We start from the raw sequence: 20740 nt of genomic DNA, 5'->3' as shown, positions 1-20740 counted from the left end.
TCGTTTTCGCACACTTCCCATGAAGTAATATTAACCAAACTCTAATCGATTACTCACAAGATATTAAATTTTCATCTGCTGTCGCACTGTAAGTGAAAAACGTCGAAAAACTCGAGCAAACTTCTGAAAATTAAATTTCCATTTTTCAATCTTCGGCAATGGTTTTGTTTGTATTAGTGAAAGCATCCTTATTTTTTCGACACTGATGCCAGACAACATCATCGAAACAGCTATCAAAACCACTCAATAAAATGTTATTCCTGAGTCATAGCGATTCATGTAATGAATATCAATAGAACAAAATATCAATACAATCATTATTTTTACGTTCAATGGGTCTGTAATGTGAGTTTTAGCAACTTTAACATTGGGTAAGAAAATTGTATTGCAGAGCTCGGAACACTGCCAAGGCTGACTATGCTTTCAAAAACAATACACGGAAAAGTATTACATTCAATCAAAATGTCTCGGCCAACGAAAAGAAGGGTTAAGGCTCTCCAACGTGAATATGTGAAAACAATACTACCAACGAAGGAAAATATTAAGGAATTATCAGCATCGAGTTACTATGCGGAAGAACTTGTTAATATCAAAAGAGCCCCAATTCGCATGTGTTATAAATTTGCTCATGTTACGCTCGCGTATAATCAGAATTTTACTTCATATGAAAATGCACCTTCTATATATATTTATGTTTGCAATTGTTCATCGAAGCATATCGTTCATACATTTAACTTTAGTATTGAATTGTTATTTTTTTTTTCAAATGTCAATGAAGCGCCACATAGTCTGATAAGGGAATTGATCTATTTACATGTGCTTTGGTCTTCTCTCACAAACACTAGTACCCCATTTTTACACGCGGGTTTACCTATTACCTATTGTTCGGATAACTACTACAATGGCTAGCTTTTAAGTTTTGGAAACAGTTTCCAAAGATTAACATGTCCGTCTTACATGTTACATGTTACTTAACATGTTACGTCTCCCCTATATGTTTAAAATACAGAGAAATTTGCACGAACCTGTTCACGTTTTTGGTACATTTTGTGCTTTTTCCTTTTCATCTCGCGCACGCTCACCGTCTTGTTGAGTTTTTAAAACGTACAGAAATAATACATTCTACTAAAATATTTGTCACTCTCATAACAGGGTGGTTCACGCATCTTAGATATTTCAAATAAGAACTTTTGTTATTTTATAGGGGTCGATTTCCAGACCTCGTCGACCCCCAAAATCAATTTTCGTTTTTGTCGACCCCTGGGAAACCGAAATCGACCCCAGGGGGTCGATATCGATCACTTTGAGAAACCCTGATGTAGACGAAAGAATTTGTTTCTCGTTATTTTCTGAACACATCGAATCTACCAGAACCTCGTTCAAACCGCATTGGACCTTGGGCTCCAATGCCGATGAACGGTGTTTGCAAATTTTACGGTCTTGGGTCATTTTCCAGATTAGCACCGTTAAATGAGAATAGTCTACGTATTCCATGGTTGATCTCAAACGTACAGTTTGAAGTTAACTGTAAACCTCAGTACCGAACACTACTGTAGGAAGCTTGGAGTGGAATTGGAATTGGAGAATTCAAGCCACAAGTTTGGTGTGGCTCTATCTGAGAGTTACCACTCGAGTTGATGGAGAATGATATGAAGTTGATATCCTGTGAAGCACTCGTACTGACGTTATATCTGGACAGAACAAAGTGCAAAAGTGACGATTGCATGTCTATGTTATGTACATAGTAATGCAATACTCTCAAGTATACTGATTAAGGATGGTTCATCCTAGCTTACCTGCATGTCTTCCTCAATCTTTTTCCATATATTCAATATCAGTTTAGCTGCACTTGACAACTCCGAAACTGATGTTAAATAAAGAAATTTGCGAAATCATTATTCATACGCGCCATATTCGACGCGTTCAGGAAGTTTCACTCGACTCTAAACTTGTCCATCAGCATCCATTATAGAAGAAGTAAAATTGATTATTCAATTTAATCTGTATTTTCCTATCCCAGTGTACCACTTAAGATGAACAACGCCGTGAAATTATCGCTCCAGCGGTCCTTGAGACCAATTGCATGAGACCCGTCTCGCAAATCAAGCAAAAAGGACCGCACAAACGACAAGCCGCGGTGCAAGTGGGGTTCTGCTCTGATCCGTAACCAGTTGATAAGGGAGCAAATACTCTCCATATTAGTTCGCACCAAGATCCAAACTGCGCCGTGGTGTTCACGGAACCACCAACAGTGCCGATCTGTCTAAGAGCTCTGATGTACCTAATTGAGATTGAACGCAAACGGCTGGACGAACTGGTTGTTGCTGGACCCAGTGGACGGTTAATATGTGTCATTCGCTATCATTATCGCGTACATTGTTTCGATGAACCGTTTGAAGGAATAGAGATTCGATTGCAATCGCCAAAGCGAGCACTTTATGGAGCCCGGTAATCGATTCGATGGGAACGGTGATGAAAGTGTCATTACTTCTTTCCATTCTTCATCCAATCGTCCTTAATTGATGTCACATAAAAAAGTGATCAATGTGCGGTCCTGATGGGACTGACTGTCCACCGGCTACTTTCTCTAATCACTCATTTGTCTGATTGAATTCCGGTAATTTACCTGGTTCGGAAAACAAACAAAAACAACGAATGCGGCAAATCACCACAAAACAGGTGTGAGCTGTGACCACACAATCGAGCATAGCATTATAAGCCTCCATCGCATTGGTCGCCCTGCTTGAAGGAAGAAGTTGATAAACTCTTTCTCTCACGCGCCTACAAAAACAAATGATGCCTTTTTCGATCCGTTGTCCCATCCATATGATGCCCTAGAGGGGTCTATGTATTCTGTGCTCACTTTACCGATCTGGTCGCGCGGTCCACCGTTGTCAAAAGAAAGCATCAGATAATCGAATCGAACGGAGAAAGCTTCGCAGAAATTAAGCAAAAAACGACACAATCAATGCAGCGATCGATCAAAATTCGCGATCTGGTGATATTTACAATCGCAGCGCGGGTTATCAATGTGGTCACTTTCCAATCCACCGGTTCCCAGCATAACTTATCAGCTAGTGGTTCACATTTCCGGAAGTTTCCTTGAACTGAGGGAACATTTGACAAAAATGCAAAATATACTCGTTTTTTTTGCGAAATAATTTTATTTGAAATTGTCTACAAGATCATAAATCTTATCTTCGAAAATGAAAGTATTCCGCTCCCATTTTTTCCGCTGATTTGTTATCTCAATGCCACAAAAAAATTTCTTTCGGCAGCTGATATTAACTTACCAGCGAAACACTTTCAACGTACAAAAGGTATGGAATAACCGAAAATAAAGCATCTTTCCTGCCTACCAATAACCAGTTTCCAGAAGGCTATGTGATTATGCCACTTGAAGTAGGAAACTTTTTTTTTCCGTATGACCAAGGGACATGACGGCCCAACACCCCGCTCTCAGTGCTCTACCACTCCACGCAGTGCTATCAATCTCACTTTTAGGGTTGTGAAGGCAGAGAGCGCAGATTTGTTTCGTGTTTCGTCCCATTGTTAACGGTAAAAGCGAAGAGAGACAGAGAGGATAGAGACCGACGCACACAGTTGATTTATTGTTCGAAAATCGAGGGTGTGAATTAGTATGAGCCGCTGTCAGATGTCCAGCGGAAGGTACGTTCCGACGGGTTTCATAATCATAATAATTTGGAAAAACGAAGAATTCAGAAGATGAGTTATGACCAAACTGATTCTACTTAGGAGTGAGAGTAATTTGTATTAATTTTTGTTGGCACTACTAAAAATCTTCCAAAGGCACCTTCTATTAAGTTCAGCCTATGCTTGCTGCCACACATTTTATGTTTAGTTTGGTTTTCTATTTCATCATAAATAGACTGACGCTTGCACAACGACTGTAAATCGTGCGGATTTTTTACGAAACTCACTGGTCAATTCGAGAAACTCATCACACCCTTTGTCCATTCTATTGTCAACATAATCATCCATCAAAACAATTAATTCGAGCAATCATGGAGCGTTTCCCAGCGAACATTAAATGGGGTAACTAGCGTATACCCATCATTATTTTTAGCATAACTTTTGATATCCTGATTCATAACATTAAATGAGCTCAAAAATACCAAAAAATGTGCGTATAATGTGTGTATAATATATATGCCATAACAATATAAGAACAATATGAGAGAGCGAAACTAGAGACACATTGCAAATAAACACGCGTTAACTCTTCACGCATACACTGGAGTTGCTTTTCACGCGGGGGATACGTTCCGCGTAAACAAAAACCGCGTATAAGAAAACCACGTAAATTCCAAAATCCGCGTAAAAAAACCGGGTAAATTTCAAAATCCGTGTAAAAATATAACAAACAGTGAATTATTAGTTTAAAATGCAACCCATATTCTAACAATTGATTAACTGATTTTTTTTGCATGTTACAATCATGATATCTGTATCTCCTTTCATTTCTTAGCTACTAATCAGTGATACAATACAAACTTATTTCGTGAAAAATCACATCAATTATCATATTGAATGTTTACGCGGTTTTTTTTTTTTAATTCGTTTATTTTTACAGGCTCTGTTACTTAAGTTTAAAGGAGCCGAATTCTTAAATATATTTTTAAAACTATATATATATATATATAAACAATTTTCTTACATCTATGGTTAGTAAGGTGGAAAACCGATTACTCGCGGTGTGCTCGAGTTTAGAAGGGTGACATATTTTTAGGAGAAGGATGGGATATAAGGAAATTGTAACAATGTTGATGAGCACTCAATTCTTAAATCTATTCGTATATCTATAGTTTATTTACATTTCAACTTATTCTGCTATTTATAGCAAGGGGACGAATTACCCGCAAAGGAAGGAAAGGAGGGTATTAGGATGTAGGGACAATCACACACGAAGATCTATAGCTTTAAGGAAAACATATATATGGGACATGTAATCAAGGTCTAACCGAGCCAACACATCTCTCACCGGCACATTGGGCTGTCTTCCTCGGGCCCGAAGGGAGTTTTCTAAATTCGATCTGGCGACCAGATACACCTCGCACGACCAAACAACGTGCTCGATGTCGTGATAACCTTGGCCACAAACGCAGAGATTGCTGCTGGCAAGATTGAAACGGAAGAGTAGTGCATCTAACGAACAGTGATTGGACATGAGTCGGGAGAAGGTGCGAATAAAGTCCCGACTCAAGTCTAGACTTTTGAACCACGGTTTGAGGCTAACCTTAGGGATAATCGAGTGAAACCACCGGCCCAATTCATCTTCGTTCCACTTACGTTGCCAGTTTGCGATGGTATTTTTGCGAACTAAAGAATAAAATTCATTGAAGGCGATTTGACGCTGATAAATATCGCCTTCAATTGCACCTACCTTTGCCAATGAGTCAGCCCTCTCATTACCCGGAATTGAGCAATGTGAAGGGACCCAGACAAAGGTAATGACATAACAGCGTCTGGATAAAGCACTCAAAATTTCTCGTATTCTCTCAAGGAAGTACGGCGAGTGCTTTTCCGGCCTCACGGAACGGATAGCTTCGACAGAGCTAAGACTATCCGTTACAATGTAATAGTGTTCAACAGGTCGTGAGGCGACGCTGTCCAGCGCCCAGTATATCGCTGCCAATTCAGCAATATATACCGAGCAAGGATTCTGAAGACTGTGTGAGGTGCTAAAAAATACGTTGAACACTCCAAATCCTGTGGACTCATTCATAGAGGACCCATCAGTAAAGTATATATTATCACAATTAATACGCCCATACTTTGCATTGAAGATTGTAGGAACGAACCCCAATCTAAGATAATCTGGATTTTCATGGATTTTCTCCTTCATGAACAGATCGAAATGTACAGAGGAATTGATGTAGTCAGGAAAACAAACACGGTTGGGAATATACGAAGAAGGAACAACCTGCATAGAGGTGAATTCATGATATGAATTCATGAATCCAGAATGAAAATTTAGCTCGATCAATTGCTCAAAATTTCCGATCACCAATGGATTCATAACCTTACACCGGATGAGGAACCGAAGAGATAATAAATTGAAGCGATCTTTTAGTGGGAGTAGGCCTGCCAAAACCTCGAGACTCATGGTATGCGTTGAGGGCATACATCCCAACGCAATACGGAGACAAAGATACTGAATTCGCTCGAGTTTAATGAGGTGTGTTTTGGCAGCTGATTGAAAACAGAAACTGCCATACTCCATCACTGAGAGAATAGTTGTTCGATACAACATAATAAGATCTTCGGGATGGGCTCCCCACCAGGTGCCGGTAATTGTACGGAGAAAGTTTATTCTTTGTTGACATTTTTTACTCAGATACCTAATATGGGCCCCCAAGTACATTTGGAGTCGAACCAGACCCCAAGATACTTGAATGACATAGCATGAGTGATCGGTTTACCCAAAAGTTGAAGCTTTGGTTTTGCTGGTCTATGCTTCCTAGAAAAAACCACCATCTCTGTTTTCTCCGTGGAGAATTCGATCCCTAGCCCAATGGCCCAGGTTGAAAAATTGTTCAAAGTATCTTGTAAGGGTCCTTGCAGGTCGGATTCGTTAGATCCTACGACAGACACCACTCCATCATCTGCAAGTTGTCTTAGGCTGCAATTTTGTGTAAGGCAATTGTCGATGTCGCTTACATAGAAGTTGTACAAAAGGGGGCTTAAACATGAGCCCTGGAGGAGGCCCATGTAAGAGACCCGACTTACTGCCGAATCTCCGTGAGAAAAGTTCAAATGTTTCTCACAAAGCAAGTTATATAACATATTATTCAATAGAGGCGGCAAACCCCGAGAGTGTAATTTGTCTGACAAAACCTCTATTGAAACAGAATCAAAGGCCCCCTTTATGTCCAAGAATACTGAAGCCATTTGTTTTTTTTCGGCGTAAGCCATTTGAATTTCTGAAGAAAGCAACGCTAGACAATCATTCGTCCCCTTGCCCCTGCGGAACCCATATTGTGTATCTGAGAGTAGGCCATTCGTTTCAACCCATCGATCAAGGCGAAACAAGATCATTTTCTCCAACAATTTCCGTATACAAGACAGCATTGCTATTGGGCGGTACGAATTGAAGTCGGACGCGGGTTTTCCGGGTTTTTGAATAGCTATAACTCGTACTTGTCTCCAATCATCTGGAACAATATTATGCTCCAGAAACCGATTGAATAAGTTCAACAAGCGATGTTTAGCCACATCAGGGAGATTTTTCAGCAAGTTGAACTTAATTCTATCCGATCCCGGAGCAGAATTGTTACATGAAAGGAGAGCAAGAGAGAATTCTACCATCGAAAACTCGGAATCAAGATCGCACCTATCTTGTGGTATATCTCGAACAATTTTTTGCACAGGAGCGGAATCAGGACAAACCTTCCGTGCAAAATTCAAAATCCATCGATGTGAATATTCTTCGCTTTCATTCGTTGAAGAGCAATTTCTCATGTTTCGAGCCACTTTCCATAATTTTTTCATTGACGTTTCTCGTGACAAACCACCCACGAAATTTCGCCAATAAGCACGTTTTTTCCCTTTGATCAAGTTTTTAAATTGATTTTCAAGGTCCAAATACGTCTGAAAATTTTCAGGGGTTCCACGTTTCCGAAAAGCTTTAAATGCATTCGATTTTTCTACATAAAGCTTGGAACATATGCTATCCCACCATAGATTGGGAGGCCTTCGACGATTAGTGGAACCTGGGATGGGTTTCGTTTGAGCGCGAACCGCGCTGTCATAGATCAAACGAGAAAGGAAGTTATACTCCTCCAATGGAGGCAAACCATCTCTGGAATTGATGGCTAGAGCAATCGCGTCCGTATATTTTTTCCAGTCAATGTGTCTTGTGAGGTCATATGCCATGTTTATAGATTCAGAAGAATTCGACCCAATGGTGATGGAAATTTTGATTGGCAAGTGATCACTACCGTTGGGGTCCTGGATTACATTCCACTTGCAATCTAACGATAGTGAATTCGAGCAAAGCGAGAGGTCAAGAGCACTTGGGTTAGCAGGAGGTTTAGGCACACGTGTTGTTTCCCCAGTGTTCAAAACGGTCATATTGAAGTTGTTACAAAGGTCATATATCAACAATGAACGATTGTCGTCGTACTGTTCCCCCCAGGCAGTTCCATGAGAGTTGAAGTCTCCCAAGATCAATCGTGGCTCAGGAAGGAGTGAGCACATGTCATCAAGTTGTTTGCGGCTAACCGCAGCTCTCGGAGGCCAATACAAGCTGACAATACAGAGGTCTTTGCCTCTGATGTTTGCATGACAAGCAACAGCTTCGATCCCTCCAATAGGTGGAAGGTCAATTCGAAAAAATGAGTGGCACTTATTGATCCCCAAAAGCACCCCTCCGTATCTATCATCACGGTCCAAGCGTATAATATTAAAATCGTGGAAAGAGATATCATCTCGCGAAGAAAGCCAAGTTTCGGACAGAGCAAAAACATCACAATTGAAGTTATGAATTAAAAATTTGAATGTATCCAATTTAGGGATAAGACTACGACAATTCCACTGAAAAACAGTGATATCTCCGACCTCTCTATCTAAATTAGACATCAAGAGAGATAATCATTGCAAGGAGGGGCCATGTTTGCATCAATTGCTGTAAAATTGTCTTTAATACTGGAAGCATTGAGATGACAAGGGTTCTGATGGAGTCGGAAACATTAAAACACTTGAAGATTTGATCCAAAAGGTCAGACAACTTTATAAATCCCGATTGGGAAGTTGAGCTGGACGGAAAAACAGGGACAGTTGGGGTTTTTGATGTCCCCTCGAGTGCTGGGTCGTTCGAAGGTGAACTATTCCCACGGAAGCCAGGAGGAACCTGATTTTGCTTGTCCGCTGCACTCGGTTTTTTAGGCAAGCTAACTGGGGGTATCACCGGGGGGACTTGTTCTTGAACTTTGGGAGTGGTCACATTTTTGCGCCGGGGATTCCCTTTGAAAATAAACGGTGTGCCCCCGCTAGCTGTGTCCGCTTCCATTTCATCAACTGGCAACGTGGAAAAGATATTGTGTGTTGAGATTGGTTGTTGTTGTTGTTGGGCCAGTGGAGAAGCGCCCTTTAAAATATCCGCAAAAGTGCGCTTCGAGCGTTCCTTTAAAGAGCGCTTCTGTTTCTCCCAGCGACTCTTGTAAGTTTCACAAGCTGAGAGCGCGTGTGGGGATCCTCCGCAATATGGACACTTATGCTCAGTCGCACTGCAGGATTTCCCCTCATGTTGCTCTCCGCAAGTGGCACAGCGCTCCTTGTTGGCACAATAATCTGAAGTGTGACCAACTGACTTGCATTTGTTGCAAGTCATGGGCTTTGGCACGAAGAGTCGCACAGGTAGTCTCAATTTGTCCACCATAACGTAGTCAGGGAGGGCGGCACCAGCAAAGGTGACTCGAAACGAGTCTGACGGCGTAAATTTAGTTTGGTCCCCATCATGGGAGAGTTTCCCGAGTTGGCGACAGTCCAAGATCTTTACTTCCATTGAGGGAAGCTTCTTGAACTTGCCTTTTCCTTCTTTTTTTATTTGTTCGCTCGTCAGACCCGTTTCAGTTATCACCCCCTCAATTTCTACGTTATGGGAGGGTATAAATGTTCTATATTCGAGAGTGAAGTGTTGGTCAGCAACAATCTCGTTTGCGTGTTTCCGTTCATTCACGACAACCCGCAATTTGTTCGGTCTAACCCTGCGAATTTCAGATACAGAAGTGTATCTGGCCAGATCTTTCATGATCTGAATCACGTTAAGGCTTCTTCCTTTTGGTTTTGGCCGGAGGAAAACAACCCAAGGGCCACTTCCAGGTGCATCTTCTGGATAAACTCTGACACGTGGAGCGGAGACAACAGAGGGAGAAGACGAGGACGAGGACGAGGACGAGGATTGGGTTGGGTCGGAAACATCAGAAGGGGGAATCGAAATCGATGATGGGAGAGGGGGAGTGGAAGTAACAGTGGGTTCAGAAGGGAGGCTTGCTATTTTCTTAGAGGGGGGCTTGGAAGGATGAGCAGATTCGTCCCCAGAAGAATTATCATCTTTTTGAGGGATCCGTTTATGTTTTTTCCAAGATCTTGAATGGGATTCATTATCGGAGATCTCCATCTCTGGAGATCCTCCACTATTCTCCATTTTACAAAAATTTTTGTCTTATTTCTAATCTATTATTGATTTTAACAATAATCTCAAAAAAAAAATAACAAAACAAACAAACAAAAAATTATGATGATAATATTAAGCAATGAACATATGAGTTGAACAATAATATTAATATTAAATATGTGTACCTTAATATAAAAGTTGTTCCGATACTGCGCTCTACTGCCCTAACCAGGGAGAGACAGAGGCTACACGCTATGGATCAACACAATAGCGCAAGAATAGCTCACACGGTCACGTGATGATAATTCCCGTTAACGACAGCCACACGATGGCGATCCCGTTATGCCAATGTTCAACAGCCGCCAAGGGCTGCAAGCTGCAAGAGCGCTGCTTCCTTTGTTCCACTTCACAAAAGGTCAATTCGAAAGCGGACAGCAATGACCTTCACTCGTACACTATACCAATCGCACAATAGTAAAAGTGGCAACGCACAATAACGAAACTGAACTTTACTCGTCAAGAGTTGGATAGCGAATGAATGTTTACGCGGTTGATGCTGCGTAAAAAAAACCGCGTAATTTTCGAAATCCGCGTAAAAGAAAACCGCCTAAATTCCGAAATCCGCGTAAAAAAGCGGCGTAAAATAAAACCGCGTACCAACAAAAATCTATAAAAAAAAAACGCGTAAATAGCGACTTCAGTGTACACAATATACACACGACCCACGTCCGGAAAAAATATACATTTACGTTTATGCTTCCCTTTTCACTCTTAGAAAACACTTGCCATGCATACTTTTCAGATCCATTTTCATTTTATAATGTGGTGTAATATTCTCACTTATTTGTACAACAGTACCAGTGGCTATGTGGAAAGTGTAGGAAAACAGGCTTGCATTCTAGCCGGCCTTGGTTCGATCCCTGCTTTGCATCGTTTGGAATACATACACCCATATCTCGGTTTACGGCCTAGAACGGCTCCATGAAATTTGGCCGCAAAGCGAAAAGCCGTATAAAGAACCGATTATTCTAATACAAATTCATACAAATTCAATCAGATCGGTTCCAAAATTGTCAAATATGTAACATGGTTTATCATTCAAAATGCATTTTAACTTTTCATTTTCATTTCATTTGAATAAAAAATTAAATTCATTTAAATTTATTTCATTTCAAACAAAATTACATTGACTCTAAATGTACCTGGGGAATACACATTGCGTATTTGAAACAGAAATGCCAGCAAAGAATCAATTTTCTCCAAACAATAACCGGAACATGGTGGGGCGCCCATCCAGGAGACCTCATTCAATTGTACAAAACAACGATATTATCAGTGTTAGAATATGGCAGTTTTTGCTTCCGATCAGCTGCCAGGATTCATATTCTCAAGCTGGAGAGAATACAATATCGTTGCTTGCGTATAGCCATGGGGTGTTTGCATTCGACACATACGATGAGTCTCGAAGTTTTGGCATGAGTACCCCCGCTTACCCTTCGGTTCACAGAATTATCCTACAGATTTCTCATCCGTTGCAAGATCATGAATCCATTGGTGATTGATAACTTCGAAAATCTACTCCAACTGACTCCTCAGTCAAGTTTTATGTCTTTATACCATGAGTACCTTACCCATGAAGTGCACCCTTCACCGGGCATCTCCAACCAAGTTTGCTTCCCATACTTTTGCAATTGCTCTGTCAATTTTGATCTGTCCATGCGACAAAAAATCCATGGAATCCCAGATCATCTACGCTCCGATTATATTCCGGAGATATTTTCGGCAGAATATGGGAAAGCTAGATCTGATAAAATGTTCTTTACTGACGGTTCATGCATAAACGGGTCCACTGGCTTCGGCATCTTCAATGAAAATTCCAGTGCCTCTTTCAAACTCAAAGATCCTTGTTCCGTGTATGTCGCTGAACTGGGTGCGATATACTACGCTTTAGGGATCATTGAAACATTGCCCATCGACCATTATTTTATTTTTTCAGACAGTCTCAGCTCAATAGAGGCAATCCGCTCAATGAAAGTTGATAAACGCTCATCTTATTTCCTAACAAGAATAAGACATATATTGAGTGTTTTGGTCGAAAAATTATTCAAGATTACCTTAGCATGGGTTCCCTCTCATTGCTCGATTCCGGGGAATGAGAAAGCGGACTCGCTAGCTAAGGTGGGCGCTTCAGAAGGCACACTTTTTGAAAGGCAAATTGCTTATAACGAATTTTTTCACATTCCTCGTCAGGACACACTCGTTAGTTGGCAGCGCATGTGGAGTGAAGATGAGTTCGGTCGTTGGTTACACACGATTATCCCTAAGGTTTCGACGAAAGCTTGGTTTAAGGGATTGAATGTCGGTCGTGATTTCATTCGCGTGATATCTCGGCTTATGTCCAATCACTACAACCTAAACGCGCATCTCTATCGCATTGGGCTCGCAGCAAACAATCTTTGTGATTGTGGCGATGGCTACCACGACATCGAGCATATTGTCTGGTCGTGTATCCAGTTCCATGCTGCTCGCTCTCAGCTCTCTAGAGCACTGAGAGCAAAAGGCAGACAATCGGATATCCCCGTCCGGGATATCTTAGGTAGCCGTGATCCTGATCTTCTGCTTCATCTATACCTGTTCCTCAGAAACGCCGATGTCAACGTTTAATGATGTTTCCTTCTTTGTGTCCCTGTTTCGTATCCTTCCTATCCGATCTATAAACTTTTACTTAGTCGCGGCAATACATACACACACTCTTTACAGACACACGGGCCAAAGGTTGTGCAGTCCACTGATGATTCAACAAAAGCCAAAGGTTGTACCGCTCATGACAACTCTACACGAGCTGATGATTGCGCCGGCTAGTGATCATTCTATCCTGAATTCCTCGAGTCGAAAAAGACGCACCACGCTAGATATTGGGTGCAGACTAGGGGGGCGTTGCTGATTAACGGTCAGCTGCATCCCAATAGGAAGTATCCCGTGTCGGGCACAGGTACAGATCATTGAAGACAGCAACATCACAATTACGAAAACACTTGTAATACTAACCTCGAGCCAACCGCGAGTAATCGGTTACATATTACTAACATAGTTATAAGGCAAACATTGTCGAAATATTGAACTCCCGGCTCCGTCAGGTTGACGCCATATGAGCCTTAATAAAAATATATATTTTGGATAAAAAAAAAAAAAAAAATACATCCATAACATAAACATAAAACATACAATACACACAACATACATACACAAAAACCAACAATAATCTATAAATAAAAATGAAACAACTTCATGTTACATGAAATATGTGTATGTATACATACCTAATTTTTTTGTTGCTTAAGTTATAGTCTCGCAATTATTTTTTCACTTCTGTGCAAGATTTATATACCAATAACCAATGCTCAAATTTTTTTTGCCGTTATAACGAAACATTTTAGGCCGTAAATCGAAAACGTGCCTGAATTGAAGAGGGCCGTTATAGCAAAATGCCGTATAAAGAGCGGCCGTATAGCGAGGTATGGGTATACAAACATTTAAAAACGCTTGGAAAATGTGCTCTTTTTTGTTCATTTCACCCTCCAGCACAGGGAAAAGCATTTTTTTCTGCCATTGATGATATTTTTTTCTACCAGCGCTAGATTGGGTGTATATACAGCACTAACTGACCCGGCAAACTTCGTTCCGCCCAAAATTTATTTTTCGTTATCACATCCACGTTTTCTTGCTAAGCGCACGTTCATCGGTCCAATCACAGAACTGTTCATTGATTGATTCTCTACCCTTTAAAATAATTTTTTACTAGAAAACTTTAGTACTACTACCAATCGAATGAAGACAACCCTAAATTGGACAATTCCTTTCTCGAATTTTGCTCTTATCAATACATTCGGCTATCCTTTTCTATATATATAGATAGAAGGATATAGGAGTGCGTTTTATCACTTTAAAATCCATTTCCACTTTCGAACGAAGATTAATTTCGTCACCGCGAACATCAAATGGACTAACAACGCTTGTCAATAAGAATACATGCGAATTGAATTTTTCGAATTTTCCCATTTTCCTTCAATTTTCCGAAAATTTTCAATTGTCTTGTTTGGTTGGAATATGTTTAATTGAAATATATGCCCCTATTCACTAAGTCTGATTCCATTTGTTTGATTAATTCTCAAGTTTTTCGTGTCCCCTAAAACATTCGCATGCCAAATTTGGCTCTATTTGCTTGATTAGTTTTCGAGATATGCAGAAATTTGTCTTGCATTTGTATGGCAGCTCCCCCTTAGAGAGGGGGGTGGAGTGTCTAAGCACCGTAAAAACATTTATTGCACCCTAAAACCTCCACATGCCAAATTTGGTTTCATTTGCTTGATTATGCGATGTTTGCGAATTAGTTTGGATAAACGAACAACGCATCTACAGGGTTTTCCAACTTTAAATTCCGATAGCAAATTGAAATAAAACACACTTAGAATTCGAATTTCTATGAAACTCTTATTTCAAATTAAAGTTTGGTTTATGCCATTATGTGTGAAATACAACATCATTCAAATGTCCACCTAGGGCTTTCTCGCACACCTTGATCCAGAACAGGTAATTTTCGATGACTTTTGGGCACATATGGAGCGGTATCTCGGTCATAACTTCACGAATGTTGTCTTTCAAATGTTCAAGAGTTTGCGGAGAGTTTGCATAGACACGGTCTTTCGCATAACTCCACAAAAAAAAGTCTAGCGGGTTCAAATCGCATGATCTGAACGGCCAATTGGCATCACCAAAACGCGAAATTATGCGTACCTCAAATTTCGTTCGCAATATGGCCATGTTCGGTCGTGTTGTGTGGCACGTGGCGCCGTCCTGCTGAAACCACATGTCAACCGTAATCGACGTATGCCCGACGCATACGCCAATCGACGTATGCCCGACGCATTCCATGGTCACCACGCTCTAATTTTTGTACCAGTTGGACTTTATATGGATGTAGGTGCAAGTCCAAATGCAAAATTCGCCACAATGATATCAATGTGTTTGATAAGCCCAATTGCTGAGCACGCCGTGGAATCGAAACATTCGGGTCATCCTCCACACTGGCAGCAACAGCAGCAATATTTTCGGCCGAACGCACATTACGATGATGCACAGGTTTCACAATATCCGCTACGGATCCAGTTTGTTAGCGATTGTATACTCTGTAGGCCGTCCATGACGACCAAAATCCGTCCGTAATGCTCGAAAAACATTTGCCGGTTTTTCATCATTTTTATAGTATAATTTAACAAAATTAACACATTGTGCGATGCTAAAACGATCCATTTTGTAAAATGGCAGACATTCAACTAACGATATGACGCTTTGGTTGATAGCTATGTCAAACGGTTGTCAGCGCAGGGCTGTATACTTTCGGAAGCCCGAAATGGAAAACCCTGTAGTATGCATCTAGTACGACTATGGTCTTACGTATATACGATATATAACAGAATAAAAAAATGGCGAAAAATATTCGTGAAGTTATAACTAATTTTATAACCTCACGAATCGCCATTTGTGAATACGAGAACATTGATGTTTGTAGAAATAGAAAATATTTAACTGTCTTTTAGAGGGAGAATATAAAGTATAAAACGAGTGGTGGTGATAGTTAAGAAAATTGCTCGAATGGAATTCGAACTCCGGTTGTTTGGATTATCAAGCAGCAGCTATGGCGTACGGCTATCTGAAATATAATGCTGGACCAGTTAAAACTCGTACATACGAGTATGATACGAAAGAGATGCAATCGGATACGTCATTCCTGGTTGCCGATTTCTCTTATTGAACTGAGTCTTAATGAAAAGGAAGTCATTCCAATCAAACAAACCAAATACTTAGTTTCGATTATTTGATATGATAACCCAGGAAGTTTATGGGCACGATCTCAATTGTAAAGAATTTTTGTGCATTTGTCTGAGAACAATTTTCTCTTTCAATGAATCCAGAACAGAGTTTTACATAATTGGACCATATTTGTAAATCAACTTGACAACCTTACAAATCAAAATAAACAAAGGCACTTTGAAGAATACTTCCAGGTTGGTCAAATCGACAAAACCACTCCACAGCCATCTTGAAACTCTTTTGACATAGGACTATGTCTTTGATTTCTGTATAGGAGCAATTCCAAATGAAATCGACAATTGACAAAAAATAATATGAGTTATCTTAAACTGAGTTTTCCATTTGGGAATTTTTTGACTCAAGTGTAATTTTTGAAAAGGGCGTATCGATTTTAGTAAAAGAAATCTCTCATAATTTATATCTCAAAAACTACGAGTCCTACCGAAATAGTGTCTTAGAAAAAGTTTTAGAGCATTGATGTCCGAACGTGAAAAAAATAGATTAAGAAAAAAAATAGTACTTTTTTTCATTTACAAAAAAATTGTAAGGGGTTGTATCTAGGACACGGCCGCATATTTCCGACGTAGAACTACGCATTTACATTATGAAATCCACTTGTTTACCACTTCGAATATTATTTTAGAATGCTTCGAAACTTTTGTAATAGATTATGTTCTTCGTTACAAATAAATATGATGAACGTCCTTTTACGTTTGATATGATGCCTACGACTACCAAAATTTGTGAACGGAAGAATTGTCAAACGATCATTGTATTTTCCAATTATTGGACATCTCATGTTTACGTAGTTCTCGAACCGCGAAAGTTCATTCACCTCTAGTATCTGAAATGACGATTTTCCCCTGCTTCTCAGTTTAAGAGTACGTTTTAGGGAAACATATTCCGGTCGTTGTCGTTGTGCAGACAAGCGAGTATAAAAGTACACCAAAAAATACCAATCGGTGTCCACACAAAGAATGTGTGTGACAAAGCGGATTCCCCCAAGGACATTAATTTTGAAGTCCGTGTTAGGGAAACACAGCTCAGTGGGAAAAAAATACCCTCGACTTGGATGTTTTAACAAAGAGGATTCCCCCAGGAAAAATTGATTTTGAAGTCAGTGTTAGGGAAACACAGCTCGGTGGGAACAAAAATACCCCCGACTAGAATGCATATTTATAAAGCAGATTTCCACATCGATTTTGAAGTCTGCATGCGAAATACGGGTAGGGTTAGCACACAAATCGGCAGAACAAATGTATGGGAAAAAGGAAGTTCTTCCAGTTTTTATGAATTTAAACCCTTTAGAGATTAGCGAATTGTAATGTATAGCATATCAAACAAATCTTAGAGAATTTCCGATTCGATTGGTATACAAATCATGAGAATTCGTTCACAGTGAAAATAGTTATTAACGTTAACTTTATTTCATAAAAAAGTAACATGTTTCCTGATTTGGCTTTCCTGAAAGACGTAGTTCTACGTCAAAAAACTTTAACTTGCAATATCTAAAATAAATATTTTTAATTTTTAAAAAATCATATAAAATAGAAGTCATGTAGAAAATTTAAAAAATTGGTAGAAGATGGTAAATCTATTTTTGACATTTTGACAATCTGGCTTCGTTTGCTTGATTAGTTCCCGAGTTATGTGTCTAACGTCCCAACGTAACTTTTGAACTACTAAACCGATTTAGATGATCGATATAGCAAATTCAAGCCAATGAGCTAGACTTAATTGGAAAAATATTACGTTTGCGAAGAAAGTGAATCTTGTTTTCGTGATTATTAAATGTATCTGTTTTTTATAGTTTACATGGTTTCGGGCCAAGGTCGCTATATTTTTAATTGAAAGCTGAGGATTTTTTACAGAACATTTCCAAAAATCAGATATATGTTCTGTTTCGTTTTTAGGTTATCATTTTTCAGTTGACATGTTTTTAGTGTTCATTCAATATTTCTGTGCGACTATACTGGATCTATGCAACTGGAATCCAATTTATTCTCTAGTGTGGTATTTTATCAAAGAAAACTTGCTAAAGTGCTTCAATTCATATTTTTAATTCAATCATATAAACGGTATAGTAGTTCAAAAGTTATGAATTTTTGAAAAAAGTCATTTTTGGGATACAAGTGAAAAATGATTTTTGAACCATAGGTTAAATTTAAAAAATCATAACTTAAAAACAAAAAAGAACACATCTCTGATTTTGTGATATTTTATGTTGAAAATCCTCAGCTCTCAATAAAAAATATTGCGCTCTTGGCCCCGAGACCATGAAAATCATAAAAAACAAATACAATCAATAATAACGGAAACAAAATTGAAATTTTCTGCAACTGGAGCACGAAAAGACGATGTCTTCTTTTTCTTGAAGTCTTGAATGGCGTTAACGTTCCCTGTGGAACTTTTGTCGTCTCAACGCATGCATTAACTAGCGTCATTTATTAATACTTAGATGAGATTTATTAAGCCAAATAACACGCCTTGAATGTATTCCTAGTGGCAAGCTCTAGAATTCGCGTGACCACAGTGCAAGTCGAAGGAAATTTCTTTGACGAAAAATCCCCCGGCCAGAACGGGAATCTAACCCGAACACCCGGCATGATAATGTGAGATGCTAACCACTCGGCCACGGGTGCACTAAAAAAAAGACTGAAAGGACGAGGAGATTGGCTTTAATTTGATATGGCGATAATTAGAATCTGTCCAATAGTTCAAAAGTTATGAATTTTTGAATGAAGTCATTTCAAGAAAAAAAAAAATGAAAAAAAGCTATTTTTCGGAGCACTTTAAAACGGAAATGGTCACCCTAAAGAAAAAATAAAAAATACGGGTCTAGTTATTTGCGATAAAGAACAAATCTACCACTTTTCACGAGAATCTGAGAATCACAATATCGGTATGGCATGGCTGAATTTCTGCTTTCAGGGTACTTCAGTACCCTTCATCGAGGCGAGTAGTATTCAGTTCATCTACCCCGGCAACGCAGTTTAAAGTAGTTGCGCGAATGTTGCAGCAACGTTTGGTTCCTGCAGTCGACGTAGCAGGTTCCGTAGTGAGCGATAAGGACTGGCAGTTTAGAACGCAATTTGACCAATACTAGGTAGTGAACCGAATCAATATTAGCGCTACAGTAGGTTCTGATGTCGATGATATCTGAAAAATGATCGTAATCGAGCGTAAAATTTTTCTGGATTCCTATCTCTTTATTAAACTGGGCTCATCATATTCAAACGCTGTGCGATGAAATCTCGGATGGAGCAAAGCGGTGTTTCGTAGAGCTCGAGTAACTCGCAAATCGAGTAGCGACAGCAATCGGGGGCAGTCGACTTCATTGTTCAGCAGCTTCGCCACAAATGTTACCTGCTGAATCCTCCTACGTCTGGCCAGGGTGTCAAGGTTTATTAACTTGCAACGGTCACGATATGGTGGTAAGTTTGCAGGGTCACGCCAAGGCAAATCTCTTAGGGCGATACGAGTAAACCGTTTTTGAATCCTTTTGATTCTCAAGCTCCAGTTCAGTTGGTGGGACATCCAAATTAGAAATGCGTTCTCCAGGATAGGACGAATCAATGAACAGTACAGGGCTTTTAAGCAATAGGGGTCTTTTAAGTCTTTGGCTATTTTGGTTAGAAAACCTAATTGTCGGTTGGCTTTAGCAACAGTGGCATTTCGATGATTAACGAATGAAAGTTTTTTGTCTAATAAGACGCCTAAATCAGTTATTTGTTCAACTCTATTGAGCATAATATCTCCAATGTGGTAGTCGAAAATTACGGGCTGCGATATTCGATGAAACGTTATGATGGAACACTTCGGAATACTGACAATCAACTTGTTCCTTCGGCACCAGTCGAGGAACACATTCAGCAAATGTTGTAGACGATGACAGTCTTCGATGCTCTTTATCGCACAATACAATTTCAGATCATCAGCGTAGATTAGTTTACAGCCATCGCCAAGTAAAAGCGCCACATCATTGAAGAAAATCGTGAAAAGAAGAGGTCCCAAGTTGCTACCTTGAGGTACCCCACTCAAGTTTTCAAACGGAGCTGAAGTACATGTCCCTAATTTGACACGAAGAACTCTGCCACGCAGATACGAGCTGAGCTATTCAACTAGTCTATCCGAGGCACCAAGCTGACTTAGGTTACGCGTCCCTGTATCACATAGATAAATCCCACCTTTTCAAAACTTGACTTTCGAATAAGTATGAGAGGATCACGGGTCGGCCACAGCCATATCCCGAAAGGTCAGTCACGTCGCTGAACCTGCCCCACACACACACACACACACACACGGCAAACGACCGGTCCAGTCAGCAGCCTGTCCGGTTATCCGAAAACAGATATTGAATCGCAAAAATTTATCGCTGCCCCGGGCAGAAAGTGAAAGATTACACCCATTTTAGCTGACGATAGACTGAATTGTTTTTAACGTTCAATTTGTTGCACTCCATGCGGCGTGGCGCGGTATGGGAGATCACATAAACGGACACGAAGTGAACTGAGCAAAAAAAAAATCGGTACAATTTGGGCCTAATGAGCCCCTTAACAGGCGATCTTAATATGGTTGTTACGAGGGATTTTGCTTCGTTTTTTTTATAACATGACTAATGTTGGGAAAAGTACCCATCGAACGCAGCTTTAAAACTATCATAATTAAAGAAATGCTTTGTTGGGAATGCTGGACTGACGTTAGGCATATCGATTTCTTGCGTTTTTTTTT

At 39.9% G+C, this 20740-nt stretch overlaps 1 protein-coding gene across 3 annotated transcripts in view; it reads right to left on the bottom strand.

Annotated features, from left to right (window-relative positions):
* LOC129764251 (dnaJ homolog subfamily B member 6) overlaps positions 1-20740 on the bottom strand; it is a 299378-nt gene that overhangs the window by 247676 nt on the left and 30962 nt on the right. The window lies entirely within an intron of this gene.

Source organism: Toxorhynchites rutilus, chromosome 2, assembly GCF_029784135.1.
Source record: "Toxorhynchites rutilus septentrionalis strain SRP chromosome 2, ASM2978413v1, whole genome shotgun sequence".
Taxonomy (NCBI): domain Eukaryota; kingdom Metazoa; phylum Arthropoda; class Insecta; order Diptera; family Culicidae; genus Toxorhynchites; species Toxorhynchites rutilus.
Note: the sequence above shows the minus strand (reverse complement) of the source record. Positions and strands in the feature narration are given on the sequence as shown.